The 22,288-nt window shown below is 42.8% G+C and overlaps 1 pseudogene; it reads left to right on the top strand.

The window, feature by feature from the left end:
• The first annotated feature begins 14,225 nt into the window (after nucleotides 1–14,225).
• Nucleotides 14,226–20,019, top strand: LOC121401122 (annotated as a pseudogene).
• Nucleotides 20,020–22,288: the final 2,269 nt, after the last annotated feature.

The raw sequence follows: 22,288 nt of genomic DNA on the forward strand, positions 1-22,288 counted from the left end.
TCATGGCAATTCTCTATTTCTATGAGAACAAAGATGCTAAATAGATGGAATGATTGATTATAGTATGTAAAGAAAACAGACTAGGAGAATAGAGGTTGATTGAGGAGATGAAGAATATTAGTACTGAGAGTGGGTCTCTGGTCTAAGTTTTATGGTGGGCCCCTGGTCTAAGGTTTTTGGGTGGGCCGTAAGTGTCCCAGTCCGACACTGGACAGAGATATGTTGGGAATGTATTGTTTTTTTAATAATACATTCAGAACCCAGTTTTAGTTAGAAGACTGCAGACTAACACTTGATATAAGAAATAGATTTTTTTCATATAATATATTGAGAAAAAGAATGCGATTTTAGCTGGGAAACTATATGCCTGCAAGTCTGACCTGTCTGTTATGGGGAAAGAAAGGTTTGCCGAGGGATTATATTTAGAAATGGGTTTTGGAGAATAATAAAAGTATATGAGTTAGGAATGTATTGTTTTTCTCATTTAATAATACATTCAGAACCCAGTTTTAGTTAGAAGACTGCAGACCTGTAAGTCTAACATGTAAATGGAGGAATGTATCTAGATGTGTATTGAGGGGTGTGTTTTGGTGACTGATATAAGAACTAGATGGCACTGTGTCCTGGTGATCATAACTAATGGTCTAACCCCAAGGTGCATTAGTCTTGGGAATTGCACAGGTTTAACAATGTTCTGCTTCCCTCCCCCAGATTCATCTAAATCACAATCAATCACATTGAAAACACAATCACACAATAAAGGTTGAACTCAAATCCAATGATATAGAGAACCAAAAGAAAGTTCCAATGAGAAGAAGAAAGAACAGTATGTGCAAGGAATTCCTGAGATGCTTCGGCTCATTTGTTCTAGGCATGTTCTTGGCCATAGTATTTGCCTTCTTCACTCTGTTTGTGAAGAGCTACAGCCTGGACATCTGCATCATCGCCAGCGCCTTTATTGGAGTTTTCCTATCTCTCGGCATGGCGTTTTTTGAGCAGATTCGTGTAATTGTATTCCTAACACTACCACAGATATTTGCAGGTAAGTTCCACGGGTTTGGCTTTAGCTTAAGGCTATAAAATTGGGTCTATGGGAGGGGTTAAGACATTTATGGGCTGAACCATGCCTTAGAAACTCTATTTGGGTTCCACATGAAGAGAGGGGGAATGGGTGATTTATTTGTGGGGAGGAAAGGAGGTCTCACCATCAGCATAGGAACTTTAATGTAAGGGCAGTCAGGCTATGGAATAATAAGAATGATTAATTCTCCATCTCTCCCAGCTCAAGGCAAGAACCTGATTATTGCACTGGCCTTTTCACTGACATCCAAGGACCCGCCGGAAATATCCTGGAGAATTACAAGCGGGTGTCGGAAGCAACCTCGTGCGGGTTGCAGTTGGCCGTGAATCAGACCTTAGAAGTTGTTCAGGGGATGAAAGCGCCTGTGATGAGTAAGTAACGGAAGAGCGGTGGGTGTAGCAAGTAGGAATATCCCGATCTACCATTTGTGCACTTGAAGGTGACCCTACAGGTGCAGATCTGGTCAGAATCTGGGTGGATGGAGACAGGGGCTGCAGTCACATTTGGGTGTCTACCAAGATGGACAGATCAGTGCTATTTGCCCATGGCAGTGTATGTGAAATAAAGTGCAATCACGTGAGTCTCACACTCGTTTCTCTCTTTCCAGGGGCTTTGGACAAGATCAAGTCCATTGCTGGTAACTTTAAAAATGTCTCCAACTGGTCACAAGGCTTCTTTACTGCCCTACAGGAGGGCATGAGACGTATAGGTGAGTAGAGAAACCCTCGGGTTGTGTGTGCCCAATCAATGATACCTTGTTGCTCTGTGGTACCTGGCGTGGCATCAATACTGATACTAAACTCGCCTTCTAATCCTCCCGTCCTTCCTAGGCCGAGACTTGAGAGCGGCGTGGTCATACCTGTACAACATCCGGGAAACTATCTGCAAGAATCGAGATTACGGTAACCTCCACTCCGACAAAAATTTACCAAAAATTACCGATACGCCAACAACTATTGACCACTAATCCAGCTTGATTTGCTTCTGTACTGCCTTTATACACATTACTCCGCCCCCGTAGGCACTGCTGCGACAGCTAGAAACACACCACTCACCCAAACTCTCCGACATTCTCTGCTCATTCTTCTCCTGGTTATCGACAATTCTAATGATCCAAACTTCGTCGTTCCACATTCGCGCTAGACGCGCAACTCCTGTTCACCAGACTCACCGTCAATCATGCAAGATACAAAGGCGTGATGCAGAATAAAGTTCGCTGCACGTTACCATGACATACTAAACCCCAAGGCATCAGTCTCTCTGCACCCTGTGATTGGAGAACTATAAGATCCAGCCTCCTCTCATGAACAAATCCCATTCTCACCTTACTCCTTCCGGAAGGCCGATCCCCAGTGTCCGTCAACAAGTTCAGGACTACTTTCTGTTTCAATATCACGTCATCCATCACTTTATATCAACACCAGTCGACCCACCAACGTGATCACTGCAGAGCCGATTAAACTAAGTGAACGCCAGTTATAGCACCCCTACTGAATCATGACTGCCAGTGAATATCATTATACTAATATGCAGAATTAAATTCAATACAGGCATTGCTTTCCTTTCTCTCCCCCTTCCCACTCTCCTCCCATAATTACTTAAACATATACCCGTTTCTAATCAGATTTCTCATAGATCTCAGGCCGCGTAATCCAGAATTACCTCTCACATACATCACGATCAACATTTCTACATCACTAAGAACCTTTATTGAACCTAATGAGTGAGATAAACTGTGCTCCATCTCCTGTTTACCCTGACATAAAGGAGCAATCGCTCTACGTCTCACCTGTTACTTAGTTCCCAATTCTTTTCAGATAACACCCCCACTCACCACTCTATAGTACAACCCTCTAGCCTTTAGCGAGCCCCACCATCTACTTAAGTACCCCAACTCTCAATAACGAATGTACCGACCACTTACTGGCAAACTACCCACTCACTTTTAAACTACTTAATCACTAGTCTACTCACTCCATAGCTCGTATAGTAACCACTATAACCCCAAATTACCCGAAGCAGTCTACATTTAGAAACCCAACTTTGTCGTCCCACGCTCCCATTCTCATGCATCTCTCTCATATCCTACAGTAATTCCCTGAAGAACGTCCAAGAGAACAGAAATTTAACAGTAGTTCTTCTCTGGATTTGGCCCGTAACATTATAGCTCCATCTTTCATTCTAGTTGTGCACAGATTCAAGCCCAACTTTTGCTAGGAAGCACCATCATCCACCAGCTCATGGCAATATAATCAGTACAAAGAGGTTCTATTGCTCTTTCACATGCTACAGGAGGAGTTGCCGGCTTGTTTTGGCTTTCGTCTGCCGGGCATTATAGACACATTCGGCCCCTGGTTGCACTGGGCTGGAGGTAAGTTTACAACTCAACCCAATCTTGGACATGTTCTGTCTGTTTCTTTGCTCCTGGATTAATGACAAATTCTAATTGCAATCCAACTTCGTCTTTTCCCACAGTTCCGTGCATGGGCCCCGACTTTGTTCAGACTCACGTCCGTCGACTGATGGACAGAAGGTGTAAGTGCACGCAGATTGGTGGGTGGTTGTCGTTGCTATGGTGTTACTAAACAGGCAGTTCTTTCTGGACACTGCTGTTGTGGATTTTAAGGATTCCAGTCCTTGTTCTATAGCAAAATTCCAATCTTCTGCACTTTCCTTACAGCTGCCGATTCCGTCCTTAACAAAGTTCAAGATCACTTTTCTGTTAATATCCACTGTCAAATCCACGACTTTGATTTATCAACACCAGTGCCACGACGTGATTCAAGCTTGCAGAGCAGATTATGGACGAGTGTGAAACGCCAGGATAGAGCCTTACCTGCGAGTTATTGGAAACTGGCCAGATTTTTGTGCTTCCTTCTTTCTGCTTTACCCTCCTTTCATCGGTAGTCCCAATTCCTTCTGTTCTTACTGTTGGTCTGATTGAGTCTACCCCATTCCCATAGTATCTGCCCAGTCCGTAGGGGGTATAGGGATAATATATGTACAGGGGGCATTGTAGCTTTTATTCCTGCTCCCCTTCCCACTCTCTCTCCCATAATGCTTACTTAAGAATTACCCATTTCTAATCTGGATTCTCATTGATCTGCAGGCGGCGCTATATCGCAGGAATTACACTTGCTCAATGACAAGCGCACGGACAATTATCTACATCCACTAAGAACTTTATGAAGCTGAATGAGCTGAGAGTGAAGACTGCGTGCTCCCTCTCTGTTACCCCTGAACATGAAAGGAGCCAATTCTCTCTACGTCCTCACCTGGTGAGTCCCAATTGCTTTTCAGTAACACCCCCCAGCTCATTCACTTATTAGTACAGACCCTCTATGCTTAGTGACCCCCTACCACTGACTATACCCAGCTCTCAATAACAAAGGTACCTGCCACTTACTGGCATAACTACCACTCACTTAACTAATCATCACAAGTTTACTCACCCCATAGTGTTTATAGTAACCACAAACCAATATTAGCCGCCTGTGTTACATTTAGGAAACCACTTTGTCTAAGTCCCAGCCTCATTTTTCTCATGAGTCTCTTTCTCATTCCCTAAGTTTCCCTGAGATGACGTCAATTGAGAAGAATATGTTTGGGACGGGTTTTCTTGGGGATTGTGCCGTACATGATAGGCTCCATCTTCATCATCTGATAGATTTCGGAGCCTACTTTTTGCATAGGGAAGGCACATGAACAGCTCAGCTGGCAATATAACAGGGTTGACAGGTTAAGAGGTTACTGGTCTGCTCTTCAACATATGGACAGGGAGGGGGGCTGCCGTGTTATATTAGAGTGAAGAGGTAATTAATTTTGGTGTTTTTTTTTCCTCCATATAGCTCCTCTAATCTTCAACGTCACCGTAACAGGCTCAAATTTCTTCAGCCGGAACTTCTTTAAAACAAATAATATCCTCATTTGAGGATCTATGGTAAGGGGACAAGTGCAGAGATTCTCACATCCAAGTGTTTGGTTTACCCCATCCAAAGCCATACTTCCATGGGCGACATATTATACGGTTAAGTAAAGTTTGCATTTGCGGAGGGGCCAACTCTATTATATTATTGTGTTTACTGTCTTCCATCTTGCCTATTGTCTCCATTGTTACCTACTGTTTTCACTATGTCCTAACTGTCCTCCATCTTGCCCTTACTGTTCTCCATCTGATCCTACTGTCTCTATCTTTCCCTACTGTCTAATCTCTCCTAAGTCTCCATCCTGTCCACTGTCTCCATCTAGTCCTATTGCTCTATATTAGCCCCTACTGTCTCCATCTTTCCCTACTGTCTTCATCTCTTCCTATAAGTCTCCATCTTGTCCTTAACTGTTCTCCATCTTGCCTACTGCGCCTCCATCTTGCCCTACTGTCTCCATCTTCCATTTTCTATCTCCATCTTGATCGATTGTCCTGACATTAAACCTGCTTCTTTTTTCTTCTAGGACTTTTTATATGGATTTTGCCTTGCCACCGCGAATTGGGGTGTATCTTACGAGATTGAGAACGCTCCCTCTTGCTATTATTATCCCATATCGTGAACTGTGGTAAGTTTATTAGGAAGCAAAAATTCCTCACACATTCACATAGTTAGTTAAAGCTGATAAATGACATCTTACAGTCCATCAATTTCACCCTAGTTGCTCATATTCTTATTGTACTTTATCACTCCAAATTGTATGAGACTTCTCCCTGGCTCAGGCTATAGGAGTATTAATCCCAAGAGCCCTTTAATATCTTAATCATGTAAAAGACACGTGACATCCTTGAATAGGAAAAAACTTTCTAATGTTCACATTCACATAGTGGACCAATAGTGTTCAAAAGATATTTGATTATTTCATTTGCTTCTCTCCAGGAAAGGGAATCTTGCTTCCTGGTACAACACGAGTTATCTGCGAGCGCCCAGAGAGGACCCCTTATCATATGAAGTACATTGTTACTGGTTCCCAGGATCCACAACCCAGCAGCTTCCTCTACAAACTGGCCAAACGGCTATAGCATCGATTCATACCCTGCCTGGATATACCACATTTCATAGAGAAAGAGTGTGAGTGTGATAAACATTCTCCCCTTTTATTTTTACAGAAACTCTGTGTTTTACCGTCTGGTCAGACTGATGGGCAAAAGGGAAGAGTTCTGCATGGAATGTGCCAAAGTCAGAACCGACAGTAACAGCCTGGAATTTCTAGCCTGTATTACCAGGGACTGCAGAGGTAAGTACCCCATCACTTTCAGTTGAGCCCAGTTCCTAGTACAGTACATGGCCACTTCTTAAGCCCAAAATGTTCTCAATTTTTATCAGAATCTCAATTGGGGGTGCAATAATCACAGCCATGTTTTTAGGGGCAACCCACTAAATGTATGAGTTCTGCATGTTGGACTCTGGTGTTTCATGTAATATCTAGTGCCATAAATGTCTGGCTGGCCTATTGATTGTCATACTGAGGCCACGTCTCTCCCTAGGGCTGTACTGCGGAGACTGCTGCATCAAACTAGAGAACGCCTGCAAGTTCTGCCTCACTCCCCTCACCTAACTCGGATTCAACAGATGAGGAGATGTAAGTTTTGCCTGAAATACTCCCCTTTCCCACCTGTTTCCCCATCTTGTGCCGGTGTCTTGTAGGTCCCATCCCCAAATGATCCCATTCCCCCCCTACTTATACACTAGTCTTATGTATTATAAGGTTTGTAGAAAATAAAAAATCATTTGGTGGAGATTAAAGACCAGTTACTGCCATCTTGTCCTACTGGCACCATCTTGCCCTTCTACTAGGCCTCGTTCTTCCTTCCTACAACATTTAACCCTTATTCTAATCCTCAGAGACTCCAGTGATGAGGAGCAGGTCGAGCTGTGGCTGGAGGAAAGAGGCAGGAGTAAGAGGTTCACGAAATCGCAAAACACTGAGGAAGATGAGGACTCGGACTCCTCCATGGAATTAAGGTAAGAGCTTGTAGAACCTCAGAAAGGGTGAAAGCCATAAATAAGAGAAAGGAAGCCCCATTAGATATTGCAGAAACTCTTCTTATTTTGCAAGTGTGGCCGCTCATTGGTTGTAAATAGGTTAAAGGGGAAATTAGCATGAACTTTTAGTATTTTGCAGTCAGGGTATGTTTGGGGAGGGCTCTCAGCTGACATTTAACCCTTTGTACTTGCAGTGATGCCGACTATGAGTACCAGGAGCCAATCCCCATCAAGTGACAGCTCAGACGAGGAGACTCTAGATGAGGCATTTTCCAAGTTGACGAAGATGAAGAAAAAAGGCATCCCAAGGAAACTGTATCAGAGGCGCTGAGCTATAGCAAGACTAGGGGACAATAAAGGAAGGGACTGATCCCAATAGGCAGAACTCATTCTCCTTGGATTTAGAAAAATGCCCAACTGCAGAGAAGAAACGCAATGTTTTGTACAGAAATGAGTCCTCGTCGGCTGGGACACACCAGATTCACAGCCCCCAAAGTGGGTGGGTCTTACCCAAAGTGGGTGAGATATTGGGTGGATTGGGGGCTGTGTCTGTGGCTTGTGACTGTCCCTGAAAATCTAATCTAAAAATCTAAATAAAATATCTTTATATTTTTTCACAAAGCAACTTGAGTGCAACAGCTTTCTGTTTTACAAATCTAAATATGTATCATTTTATAGATTTTAATTTATATTCATATATGTATTTTATTTGTATAGTTTTACATATATCCTTGATAAGGCCCCAATGTGGGCTGAAATGTTGGATACACGAGTGATGCTTAATAAAATTTTCTTCAGGTCCCCAGGCAGCACACCAAAGAAATAGGCCCTCCTACTAGGGACAGGAAACAACATAAAAACACCCTCCCCCGATACTCCCCTGTGTTTGTTTCCTGTCCTCTAGGGATCAGGTAAGTGCGTTAGGGGTCAGCAGGATTCCTATTGTTTATATTTTTTTAGGGTTATATGGATTAGTTACCGTTTACCCACAGCTGCGGGTCCACGGTGTAAATTCCCACTTTTGGGTTAAGGTCAGAGGCTCCAGCTGGGGCTGTGGACTGGGGGTTTACTGCCTATTTACCTCATGGCGCTTCCCTGCTCTTGAAGGCGTCAGCAGGCGCTGTATCTGTGCGGCTGTTTTCTGTTATTATAGCCGCTTCTGTGTCTTGCGCTAGTGAATCCTTCACTTCCTGGAGGTGGATCACGTGACGATCCGGCGGCGCTCTATCTATGCGGCGCTGAATAGCCGCGTCTATCTGCTGCTCTGCGCTATTAGCATTTGCGGGTCACGTGTTGACCCGGCGGGGGTTTTAAAAGCCAATTTTCCTTTGCCTCTCTGTGCCTCCCTACTCTGCGGCCGTTGCGTGCTTTGATTTCTGTTCTGGTTCAGGCATTATTTGATGTGATTGTAGGCAATTTCTTCTTTTCTTTTCTCCTTTTCTTTTAGCCATGTCTTCTCGTTCGGAAACTAGAGATCAGGAAGGGGAAAGGTCTAAGAGATGTGCATTGTGCAAGGCCCGGCTTCCTCTGGATTTTCCGAAAAGGATTTGTCCAGATTGCTTTAAAGAAAATTTTCATCAGGAAGTTCCTGAATCTATGTCGCAGTTCATGACCTGGTTTAAGTCTAATATGCAGCAAACCTTTGATATGTTTAAAGCTGCGGCGCAGCCTCAACCCCAGGCAAGTACTTCTGATGCTCCCCAGTTGGAGGCGCCGGATATACATGAAGTTTTGGTGGATTCTTCGGATGAAGAGGAAATTAAGGATGACGCTTATGTATTTTCAGTAGAAAATATTGATCATCTGGTTAAGGCTGTCAGATCTTCTATGGATCTTAAGGATGAGGATAAACCTCGCTCAAAGCAAGATTTGATGTTTTGGGTCGTAGAAAGTCCCCTAGGGTTTTTCCTGTGCATGAAGTTATTTCAAGTATCATTTCCAAGGAATGGTTGAGACCAGAAAAGAAATTATCACTGCCTAAGAAGCTTAAGGCGTTATTCCCTTTGACGATAAAGTGGCCGCCGCATGGGATGTTTCTCCTAAGGTCGATGTAGAAGTAGCCAGACTGGCAAAAAAGACAACCATTCCGGTTGAGGATGGAGCTAGCTTCAGAGATCCTATGGATCGAAAGGTGGATGCTGCCTTCAAGAAACTCTTTGAATCTTCTGCAGCAGGATTTAGGCCAGGTGTTGCTACAGCTTGTGTCATTCGGTCCATTAGGCTGTGGCTGACTCAGCTAGATCAAGACATAGAAGATGGAGTCTCTCGTGAAGATTTGAGGTCTTCCATGGAAATAATTAAACTAGCGGCCGATTATTTGTGTGATGCATCAGTTGAGAGCATTAGAATGGCAGCTAGGTCTTCTGCTCTGGCAGTAGCTGGTAGACGTGCGGTGTGGCTGAAACATTGGGCAGCGGATTTGGCGTCGAAGAATAGGCTATGTGCCATGCCGTTTGAAGGTCCTTTTTTGTTCGGAAAGGAATTAGAAGCACTAGTTTCTAAGCTGGGAGAAACAAAAAAGTATTTGCCTCAAGACAGACGTTTTTTTCCCCAAAAGAATTTTTTTCGTCCATCAGGTCAGTATAAGGATTCAAGAGAAAGGAGGAAGACGTTTTTTCGTTCCGTACGTGGCAGACCGGGTAAGCCCCAGAAAGGAGGAGTTAAGTCAGAAGGCTCCCCCAAAACAGATCAGTTTTGACGCCAGATTATCCAGACCGGTGGGGGGAAGACTACGTTATTTTTTTCACGAATGGACAAGGATTACCAGCGATCCTTGGGTCCTAAGCATCATCAAGGAAGGGTACAGGCTCGAGCTGGCCTCTTACCCAAAACCTCGTTTTCTTTGCACAAGAGTTCCCAGAGAGTTTGTGAAGAGAACATTTCTTCTCAGGGAGTTCGAGATTTTGTGGCAGTCCCGCGTTTTGGTTCCTGTTCCTCGAGGAGAGGAGGGAAGAGGAATCTATTCTTCAGTTTTTTTGGTCCCCAAACGGTCAGGCGAATTCCGGATGATCATCAATTTAGTTTATCTCAATACCTTCATGAAAAAGATCCATTTCAGGATGGAGGGGGTCAGATCAGCAGTCTCAATTTTGCAAGAAGGAGATTACATGGCAACGATCGACCTTCAGGACGCTTACCTCCATATTCCAATTTTGGTGGAGCATCAACAGTTTCTGAGGATTGCTATCAAGGATCAGCACAGGACGAGTCATTATCAGTTTGCGGCCCTACCATTCGGTCTGTCCTCGTCTCCTCGAATTTTCACCAAAGTTTTGGTGGTGGTGGTGGCCTTTCTAAGAACCCAGGGGATTCCGATTGTTCCTTATTTGGACGACTGGCTAGTAAAAGCGTCTTCCAGCGGTCTTCTTCTCAGTCATCTCCAGAAGACGATTTGCTGTCTAGAGACTTTAGGTTGGAAGATCAATTATCAGAAATCCAGTCTCAAGCCGTCTCGGAGGAAACAGTTTTTAGGGGTCCTGCTAGACTCAGATCAGAGCCGTACCTTCCTTCCTCAGCTGAGGAAGACCAGCCTGTGCAGGTCCCTGTTAGGTCTCTCTCAGCAGAGAGAAGTCACAGTCAGGCAGGCTATGTCAGCCCTGGGAACGATGACAGCAACTATAGAGGCGGTGCCTTGGGCCCGACTGCACATGAGGCTGCTTCAGAGAGCAATATTGAGAGTTTGGGATGGCACAGAGAGTTCTCTGGACAATCTCATGATATTACCCCCTCATGTGAGGCACTCACTCGGTTGGTGGAAAGACCCGAATTTGTCCAAGGGTGTACCATGGGTCATAGAGGAGTGGCTTATTCTTACCACCGATGCCAGCAGGCAAGGGTGGGGAGCGACTCTGGAGCAGAATGTCTGGCAAGGCATGTGGTCTCCTCAGGAAGCATCTCTCTCTTCCAACCACCGGGAGCTCCTGGCTGTTTGGAGAGCTCTCGAAGCGTCGGCACACTTAACCAGAGGCTGGTCAGTAAAGATCAGAACAGACAACACTACTGTAGTGTCTCATCTGAACAGACAAGGAGGTACTCACAGTCAGAGCTTGCTGGAATTGGCTCTCAAGATTCTTTTTTGGGCAGAGAGACGCATCTCCAGACGCTGCAAGCAGTATACCGTATATACTCGTGTATAAGCCGACCCGTGTATAAGCCGAGGTACCTAATTTACCTAAGAAAACTGGAAAAATGTATTGACTCGTGTATAAGCCTAGGGGCCCCATGTCAGATTTCAAAATGTGAATATCGAGACATAAAAGTCAGCTCATTTTTACATTTAAAAGAAATGATTTAACAGATAAAATCATATTGAGAAGTTTGTAGACAATTTTGAGAAAAAGGAGTAACAAAAACTATGGAACAGAAAACTATGGAATCAGAGGCTGCACACTACCTCCCCACCACCCGCACGGGGCCCCCAGCCACAAATTCCCCTCTGTCCCCCCTTCTCCCCCAGTGCTTACCTTCTTCATGTGTATTACAGCTGCTATTGAGTGGGGGAGGTCAGGAAGGAGTGAAGGCAAGAAGCAGCTCTGCCAGCCGCAGGAGTGGATCTGGGCTGACGAGGCCCTGGGGGCCCACCTAATGTTCCCTCTTATTCCTTCTCGGCTATACGCTCCTTCCGCGGCCCCAGCAGGACTGTCTGTGACTGACTGTCACGATCGCCGCCCGGAGCAGGTCCAGGAGCTCCGGGCGGCGCGTCCTTCCTGCCGGCGTTCGCTCCCAAAATGGCGGCGCCCATGGCCGCCACGTGGGTAGCGGCCGGCGCCGCTACCCACGTGGCGGCCATGGGCGCCGCCATTTTGGGAGCGAACGCCGGCAGGGAAGGACGCGCCGCCCGGAGCTCCTGGACCTGCTCCGGGCGGCGATCGTGACAGTCAGTCACAGACAGTCCTGCTGGGGCCGCGGAAGGAGCGTATCTACGGTATGACCCGCGTATAAGCCGAGGTTGAGTTTTCAGCACATTTTGGGTGCTGAAAAACTCGGCTTATACGCGAGTATATACGGTACATAAGAGGCTCAGACAACATCAGGGCAGATTTTCTGAGCCGCAGGCTGGTGTTGCCAGGGGAATGGTCTCTAAGTCAGTCAATATTTCAAATGTTGAGTCAACGGTGGGGCCGTCCAACCACAGATCTCATGGCTACAAGAGAAAATGCCAAGTTGGAGAGATTTTATTCCCAGTTTCCACAAGACAGGCCAGCAGCGGTGGATGCTATGCTTCAATGTTGGAGAGGCAGTCTGGGGTACATATTTCCTCCTCTTCCGATGATCACCAGGGTTCTGAAGAAGATCAAGCTGGACAGAGCCAGAGTCATTCTGGTAGTTCCATATTGGCCCAGGAGGGCTTGGTTTTCTCTTCTGCTGGAATTAGCGGAGGAAGATCCTGTTTTGTTGGGCTCCAGCAGAACTCTGATTCATCAGGGACCGGTGAACCATCCGAATCCCAGCAGACTAGCCCTGTCAGCGTGGATCCTGAATGGCAGTCGCTAACACAGCAGGGGCTATCATCCGAGGTCATTGCTGTTATGGTTCACAGTAGAAAGGCTGGAACTAATAAGATCTACTCTAGAATTTGGAAAAGATTCTCTTTTTGGTGTGCAGATCGTTCTATTGATCCTTACAAGGCTTCTGTTCCTCAGATACTTCAGTTCCTGCTAGAAGGGTTTCATATGGGGCTGAAACCTGCTACCCTTAGAGTTCAAGTGGCAGCTTTAGGGGCAATAAGAAGCATTTCGCTAGGTGAGAATCTCCTTGTCAAACAGTTCATCAAGGCAACAAGTAGGTTGAAACCTACTATTAGGGATGTTTGTCCACCATGGGATCTCAATCTTCTCCTATCAGTTTTGTCCGATGATCCATTTGAGCCAATTTCTTCGATTCATATTAAGCTTCTGACACTGAAGACTATGATTTTGGTGGCTCTCACTTCAGCTAGGAGAGTGGGGGAATTGCAGAGTCTTTCTGTTGAAGATCCTTATCTACAGATATTTCCTGACAAGGTGGTGATGAGACTTCCTCCCTCCTTTGTTCCTAAAGTGGTTTCTGTTTTTCATTCCTCTCAGGAGATTGTGTTACCGTCTTTTTACCCTCATCCGGTGGGGGATAAAGAGTGTAAGCTTCACAAGTTGGATGTCAGAAGATGCTTGATTTATTACCTTTCTAGATCGGCACAATTCAGGAAATCGAATAATCTCTTCCTCAATTTCTCAGGCCCGTCTAAGGGGTTGGCTGCTTCGAAACCTACGATTTCAAGGTGGTTAAAGCAAGTTATTGTTTTGGCGTATGAGTCCAGAAATCTGTCCCCACCAGCAAGAATCAAACCACATTCGACCAGAGCAGTGGCTACGACCTGGGCTCAGAGAACGGAAGCATCGGCAGAACAGATTTGTAAGGCTGCAACGTGGACTTCGATGCATACGTTTTCCAAGCACTACAAGCTGGACGTATTCTCTTCAAGGGAGGCTGCTTTTGGTCAGAAAGTACTACAGGCAGTTTGTGTTCCCTCCCATTGATCTTTTCAAAATCTCTTTGGTGTGCTGCCTGGGGACCTGAAGAAAGATAAGAATTTCTTACCTGTAAATTGTCTTTTCTTCAGGTCCCCTCAGGCAGCACCATTTAACCCTCCTCTTAATTAAATTCTGTCAAAGCAACCTCTGTGTGTGTGGATCTTGTTAACTAACACAGGGGAGTATCGGGGGAGGGTGTTTTTATGTTGTTTCCTGTCCCTAGTAGGAGGGCCTATCTCTTTGGTGTGCTGCCTGGGGACCTGAAGAAAAGACAATTTACAGGTAAGAAATTCTTATCTTTGTGCGGGTCCATTCTGAAGGCTTTATATATATATATATATATATATATATATATATATATATATATAGACATATAACTAGATAGGTGCACTCAGATAGCCATGTTGATCCCTAGGTGCTGGAAAAAAATTCATTATCTATAAAGCAAAAAAACTTCCGCACACATAGGTCTTGATAAGTGAAAAAAAGCTGGTAGATTTATTTCAACGTTTCGGCTTACAAACTCAAGCCGTCATATATATATATATATATATATATATATATAATACAAAAAATACACCGCACTCCAGGGGCTTGTGAAAATGCAAAAAGATGTGGTTTATTCGACGTTTCGGCTACCAAACCGGAGCCGTCATCAGGAGCATGATGACGGCTCCTGATGACGGCTCCGGTTTGGTAGCCGAAACGTCGAATAAACCACATCTTTTTGCATTTTCACAAGCCCCTGGAGTGCGGTGTATTTTTTGTATTATGTGATTATTCCTCACCTGCACCCGGGCAGATGTTATTTGGTTTTGTGTGCACCATTCCCTCTAGTTTTCTATATATATATATATATATATATATATATATATATATATATATATATATATATTTTTTTTTTATACATATATTTATATTATTTTTATACAAGATGTGGACATATTTATATATAGTTACTTTTGTAGATATACAGTTTAAAATAAATTTTTATTAATATATTTATTTTTTATATTATATATATTTTGTCATATATACATTTTTATATCAATGTAAAAAATGTATTTCATATAAGACATAGATTAAATTAAAGATATATGTTTTTATATAAAAAGCAAAAAAATAAATTGTTTAAAAAAATTACGACTGTCCTGTGGATTTATTTTGATTGTGACAGAATCTTAGTGCCATTTTGTGCTTGTGTGACATGTTGGTGGAATATACTGTACTGTATATAAGGCCTGGTTACTGAATATAACACCTGATTATTGTATATAAATGACTGTATATCAGGCCTGGTTACAGTATCTGTAGATCTGCCTCTTGCTGCCTGAAGATTTTACAGTAAATCCATAACATGAATGGGGAGAGGAAACAACACACACACATATTAAATTTGGGTCTAATTTTGGGTCAAATTAACTTTAACGTATCACTAAACTCATCCTATATGCAAATAACCGTATTGTAACTACTTTGCTTTGAAGAGGGGCTAAAACCATCTTCAAAACCAAGAACTCATTCTTGACCAGCAGAATTGAAAAAAAACTCAATGCTGGAGAATTCTTAATCCATCACAATCAAGTTAATTGCCTATCTAACTATAATAATAATTCAATCATTTCAACTTCTAAGAATTCACAGGTAACATATCATATCTCATTCTTCCATTTCCAATTAAATTCCATTCCAAATATTTAGTAATATTTCATCAAATAAAGTCTCTTAATCCTTTGTTGTTCCTTAAACTCTGTTCAAAGATGGTGACTGTAAAGTCGTTAGTAAAGGTGTTGTCCCAAGTATAATTCTTTGAGGTGATTAAACCCAAGGACAGGAACTTCGTGTACTTCTACTTCCAATATATCATATTGTCCTTGTCTCTTATCATCTTGTGATTGTCAATAAAAAATATTCCTTTAAGATCACCATCATCATCACCATCATCATCATCACACAAACATGTGGTAAGTTCTTTAATCTTATTGACTGTATGTAGCCTTGTACTACATCTTCATTACCATGTAGTTTCATTAAACATTTTCTCTATAATTCCACAATAATTATATAACTTTACTATTACTTCCATACCCCAACCAGACTAAGGGGTAGATTCACTAACAGAGCCAGTGTCGGACTGGCCCACCGGGATACCAGGAAAACTCCGGGTGGGCCCAGGTGTCAGTGGCCCCTCATGCTGCTAAACTTTTGGCCTATTTCATGGCAATTCTCTATTTCTATGAGAACAAAGATGCTAAATAGATGGAATGATTGATTATAGTATGTAAAGAAAACAGACTAGGAGAATAGAGGTTGATTGAGGAGATGAAGAATATTAGTACTGAGAGTGGGTCTCTGGTCTAAGGTTTTATGGTGGGCCCCTGGTCTAAGGTTTTTGGGTGGGCCGTAAGTGTCCCAGTCCGACACTGGACAGAGATATGTTGGGAATGTATTGTTTTTTTAATAATACATTCAGAACCCAGTTTTAGTTAGAAGACTGCAGACTAACACTTGATATAAGAAATAGATTTTTTTCATATAATATATTGAGAAAAAGAATGCGATTTTTGCTGGGAAACTATATGCCTGCAAGTCTGACCTGGCTGTTACGGGGAAAGAAAGGTTTGCCGAGGGATTATATTTAGAAATGGGTTTTGGAGAATAATAAAAGTATATGAGTTAGGAATGTATTGTTTTACTCATTTAATAATACATTCAGAACCCAGTTTTAGTTAGAAGACTGCAGACCTGTAAGTCTAACATGTAAATGGAGGAATGTATCTAGATGTGTATTGAGGGGTGTGTTTTGGTGACTGATATAAGAACTAGATGGCACTGTGTCCTGGTGATCATAACTAATGGTCTAACCCCAAGGTGCATTAGTCTTGGGAATTGCACAGGTTTAACAATGTTCTGCTTCCCTCCCCCAGATTCATCGAAATCACAATCAATCACATTGAAAACACAATCACACAATAAAGGTTGAACTCAAATCCAATGATATAGAGAACCAAAAGAATGTTCCAATGAGAAGAAGAAAGAACAGTATGTGCAAGGAATTCCTGAGATGCTTCGGCTCATTTGTTCTAGGCATGTTCTTGGCCATAGTATTTGCCTTCTTCACTCTGTTTGTGAAGAGCTACAGCCTGGACATCTGCATCATCGCCAGCGCCTTTATTGGAGTTTTCCTATCTCTCGGCATGGCGTTTTTTGAGCAGATTCGTGTAATTGTATTCCTAACACTACCACAGATATTTGCAGGTAAGTTCCACGGGTTTGGCTTTAGCTTAAGGCTATAAAATTGGGTCTATGGAACGGAAGAGCGGTGTGTGTAGCAAGTAGGAATATCCCGATCTACCATTTGTGCACTTGAAGATGACCCTACAGGTGCAGATCTGGTCAGAATCTGGGTGGATGGAGACAGGGGCTGCAGTCACATTTGGGTGTCTACCAAGATGGACAGATCAGTGCTATTTGCCCATGGCAGTGTATGTGAAATAAAGTGCAATCACGTGAGTCTCACACTCGTTTCTCTCTTTCCAGGGGCTTTGGACAAGATCAAGTCCATTGCTGGTAACTTTAAAAATGTCTCCAACTGGTCACAAGGCTTCTTTACTGCCCTACAGGAGGGCATGAGACGTATAGGTGAGTAGAGAAACCCTCGGGTTGTGTGTGCCCTGTCAGTGATACCTTGTTACTCCGTGGTACCTTTCGTGGCATCAATACTGATACTAAACTCGCCTTCTAATCCTCCCGTCCTTCCTAGGCCGAGACTTGAGAGCGGTGTGGTCATACCTGTACAACATGGGAACTATCTGCAATGAGGAGTTAGGGAACCCGAGCAAGAAATGTTACCAGAAATTCGATACGGGCAAGCAGACTTGTACCGATAATTCCGGGTTGTTTGGCTTCGTCTGCGGCATTATAGACACATTTCGGCCCCTGTGTGCACTGACTGGAGGTAAGTTACAACTCACCCCAATCTGACATGTTCTGCTCTAGTTCTTTCTCCTGGATTAATGACAAATTCTAATGAATCCAACTTCGTCTGTCCCACAGTTCCGGGCATGGGCCCAGACTTTGTTCAGACTCACGTCAGTCGACTGAAGGACAAAGGTGAGTGATGCAGATTAGGTTGGTGGGTTGCCATGAGTTACTAAACAAGGAAGTCTGTCTGGACACTGTGTGTGGGATTTAAGGATCCAGTCCTCGTTCTATAGAAAATTCCCATCTCTGCACTTTCCTTACAGAGGCCGATTCTGTCCTTAACAAGTTCAAGGATCACTTTCTGTTTAATATCACTGTCATCCACGACTTTGATATCAACACCAGTGCCACCAACGTGATCAACGTGGCAGAGCAGATTAGGATTAAGTGAACGCCTGTATAGACCCTTACCTGGAGATTATTGGACTGGCCCAGTGAGTATCGGATATATATATATATATATATGCAGGGAATCATAATACAGTGGGCATTGTAGCTTTCATTCCTGCTCCCCTTCCCACTCTCTCTCCCATAATGTTACTTAAGGAATTACCCTTTCTAATCGGATTTCTCATTGATCTGCAGGGCGGCGCTATATCGCAGGAATTACCTGCTCAATGACAAGCACGACAATTTCTACATCACTAAGAACTTTATGAAGCTGAATGAGCTGAGAGTGAAGACTGGTGCTCCCTCTCTGTTACCCCTGAACATGAAGGAGCAATCTCTCTACGTCTCACCTGGTGAGTCCCAATTCTTTTCAGTAACACCCCCCACTCATTCACTATAGTACAGACCCCTCTATGCTTAGCGAGCCCCACCACTTACTATAATTACCCAGCTCTCAATAACAAAGGTACCTGCCACTTACTCGCTATAACTACCACTCACTTAACTACTTAATCACTAGTTTACTCACCCCATAGTGTTTATAGTAACCACAAACCAATATTAGCCACCTACGTTACATTTAGGAAACCCACTTTGTCTGTCCCAGCCTCCATTTTCTCATGAGTCTCTCTCATTCCTACAGTTTCCCTGAAGATGACGTCAATTGAGAAGAATATGTTGACAGGTTTCTTGGGGATTGTGCCGTCCATGATAGGCTCTATCTTCATCATTGTGACAGATTTCGGAGCCTACTTTTTGCTAGGGAAGGCACATGAACAGCTCAGTGGCAATATAACAGTGACAGGTAAGAGGGTTATTGCTCTTTCACATTGGACAGGGAGGGGGCTGCCTATAAGTGAGAGGTAATAATTTTTTTTTGCTCCATTAGCTCCTCTTATCTTCAACGTCACCATAACAGGTTCAAATTTCTTCAGCGACTTCTTTAAACAAATAATATCCTCATTTGAGGATATGGTAAGAGGACAAGTGAAGATTCTTACATCCAAGTGTTTGGTTACCACATCCCGGGGCTACATAATTATTGGTAAGTAAAGTTTTAGGTTATCTCTTACAGTCTCCATCTTGCCTTCTGTCTCCATCTTGTCCTACTGTCTCATCTTGCCCTACTGTCTCCATGTTGTTCTACTGTCTCCATCTTTACCTACTGTTTCCATCTGGTCCTACTGTCTCCATCTTGCCCTACTATCTCCATCTTGCCCCACTGTCTCCATCTTGTCCTACTGGCACCATCTTGCCCTTCTACTAGGCTTCGTTCTTCCTTCCTACAACATTTAACCCTTATTCTAATCCTCAGAGACTCCAGCGATGAGGAGCAGGTCGAGCTGTGGCTGGAGGAAAGAGGCAGGAGTAAGAGGTTCAGGAAAGTGCAAAACACTGAGGAAGATGAGGACTCGGACTCCTCCATGGAATTAAGGTAAGAGCTTGTAGAACCTCAGAAAGGGTGAAAGCCATAAATAAGAGAAAGGAAGCCCCATTAGATATTGCAGAACTCTTCTTATTTTGCAAGTGTGGCTGCTCATTGGTTATAAATAGGTTAAAGAGGAAATTAGCATGAACTTTTAGTATTTTGCAGTCAGGGTATGTTTGGGGAGGGCTCTCAGCTGACATTTAACCCTTTGTACTTGCAGTGATGCCGACTATGAGTACCAGGAGCAATCCCCATCAAGTGACAGCTCAGACGAGGAGACTCTAGATGAAGCATTTTCCAAGTTGACGAAGATGAAGAAAAAAGGCATCCCAAGGAAATTGTATCAGAGGCGCTGAGCTATAGCAAGACTAGGGGACAATAAAGGAAGGGACTGATCCCAATGGGCAGAACTCATTCTCCTTGGATTTAGAAAAATGCCCAACTGCAGAGAAGAAACGCAATGTTTTGTACAGAAATGAGTCCTCGTCGGCTGGGACACACCAGATTCACAGCCCCCAAAGTGGGTGGGTCTTACCTAAAGTGGGTGAGATATTGGGTGGATTGGGGGCTGTGTCTGTGTCTTGTGACTTGGTCCCTGAAAGTGTAATCTAAAAATCTAAAATCTAAATAAAATGTCTTTTATATTTTATCACAAAGCAACTTGAGTGCAACAGCTTTCTGTTTTACAAATCGAAATATGTATCATTTTATAGATTTTAATTTATATTCATATATGTATTTTATTTGTATAGTTTTATATATATCCTTGATAAAGGCCCCAATGTGGGCTGAAATGTTGGATACACGAGTGATACTTAATAAAATTTTTGATCACAAGAATTTTTTGGAGTGCGGGTCCATTCTGAAGGCTTTATATATATATATTTTTTTTTTGTACATATATTTATATTATTTTTATACAAGATGTGGACATATTTATATATAGTTACTTTTGTAGATATACAGTTTAAAATAAATTTTTATTAATAGATTTATTTTTTATATTATTTTAATGTCATATATACATTTTTATATCAATGTAAAAAATAAATTTTGTATATATTTTTAAGACATATATTAAATTAAAGATATATATTTTTATATAAAAAACAAAAACATAAATTTTTTTAAAAAAATGACGACAGTCCTGTGGATTTATTGTGATTGTGACAGAGTCGTAGTGCCATTTTGTGCTTGTGTGACATGTTGGGGGAATATACTGAAGCGTTGTACAAGCGGAACTGTACATTGCTGACAAGACGTGTCCCCGACTGCTCGTCTGTTCAGGGATGGTTGTTCCCGTTTGGCATAAATGGCCTCCTGCATTGTCCTATCCTGCACTCTATAATCTATTGATCCCCAGTAATGACCTCTCCCTCCCTCTTCACTGGATCCTCAGGGACTCAGGGTGGGGCCACAGGCTCCAACATTTGCTCAGAATTCCTTAAATATGACAGGAGGGGCATGAGTGAGTTGTACTGTATATAAGGCCTGGTTACTGTATATAACACCTGATTATTGTATATAAATTATTGTATATAAGGCCTGGAGGAAACAACACACACAAATATTAAATTTGGGTCTAGAACTTAGAGGGGCCCTTGAGGGCCCAGTGCAAGTAGAAACAAGAGGGTGTCTATACATACAGGGTTGTGTATCTGCTCACACTGGTACATTGAAAGGCTTTTGGAGCAACACATTAGATTTAAACACATGGGGAGGGGGACCCTAGCTGGAATCGGGGTCCCCTAATTCCAACCCTACACATGGTCGGTACGGGGCCAATCCTGCTCCAACAGAACCAAGTGCTGGAGAGGGACAAGTGAATTGAGAAGTGGAGCCGTTAACTCTCACAGCTTCACGTTTTTATCAACTGCCAACATTATGAATTTTGTTACAACACCAATATTGTTAATTACAATTAGAAAAGAACCCTGAAAAATGTTACTTTTTTTAACGTTTACTTATCCTTTAATAAGGACATAGTAACAGATATACAACATTCTCTCTATTGCGTCATCACTTGCTATTATTATTATTAAGATACAAAAGAAAGTCATTCAGACATCTCCATGGTAACGTTAGGTCATTGTGATGTCATAATGACAATAGCAGAGGTCCAACTGTCTCCACCTGGGGTGGGCGCGGCATAGTGATGTCATAATGACCTCAGCTACTATATATATAGCAGCAACACCAGTGCAGCCGCTATCAGTTGTTGGAGGATTAGCTACCGAGCAGAACTGTTGTGTCTGTTTTGTACTAATCAACCAACTGAATTCTACATCTTTGTAAGTATAAAGCTTGAAATTAAGGGAACTGGGGAATTCAGTTGGGGCTGTGAAATTGCAGCCACGATAAGGATATTGGGGGAGGTTGGTTGGGGGATTGTATTTAGAAATAGAGTTTGGTGGATGATGTCATAGTTAGTATTATGGGATGGAGCTTATCAGACAGATGGACTTGGGCTATAAATGGACAGGTTATAGGGTAGTTTGGAGGCTGGGCAGTGTCTTAATTCCCCCTTTAATTTAATTTCATACATAATTATATATTAGTAAAGTTTATTAACCCTGTGATTTAGCCATTTACCAATCAGAGGCAAGGTAACTATAGGTCACTGTGATGTCATAATGACTACACAGTGACCTAAAGCAAGGTAACTATAGGTCACTGTGATGTCATAATGACTACATAGTGACCTAAAGCAAGGTAACTTTAGGTCACTGTGATGTCATAATGACTAACATAAGAAAGCCTTTCATGATGTGGGCGGGGCATAGTGATGTCATAATGACCCCATCTGTTTATCTAGTATCACAGCTGAACTCATTTCATTTAGTTGCGGATTAGCTATTGGACAGAGCTCCTAGAGACTGCTCAATACTAATCTTCATATTATTTATTTATTCAACTATTCAACATC

The sequence above is a fragment of the Xenopus laevis genome, chromosome 3L, assembly GCF_017654675.1.
Source record: "Xenopus laevis strain J_2021 chromosome 3L, Xenopus_laevis_v10.1, whole genome shotgun sequence".
Classification (NCBI taxonomy): Eukaryota; Metazoa; Chordata; class Amphibia; order Anura; family Pipidae; genus Xenopus; species Xenopus laevis.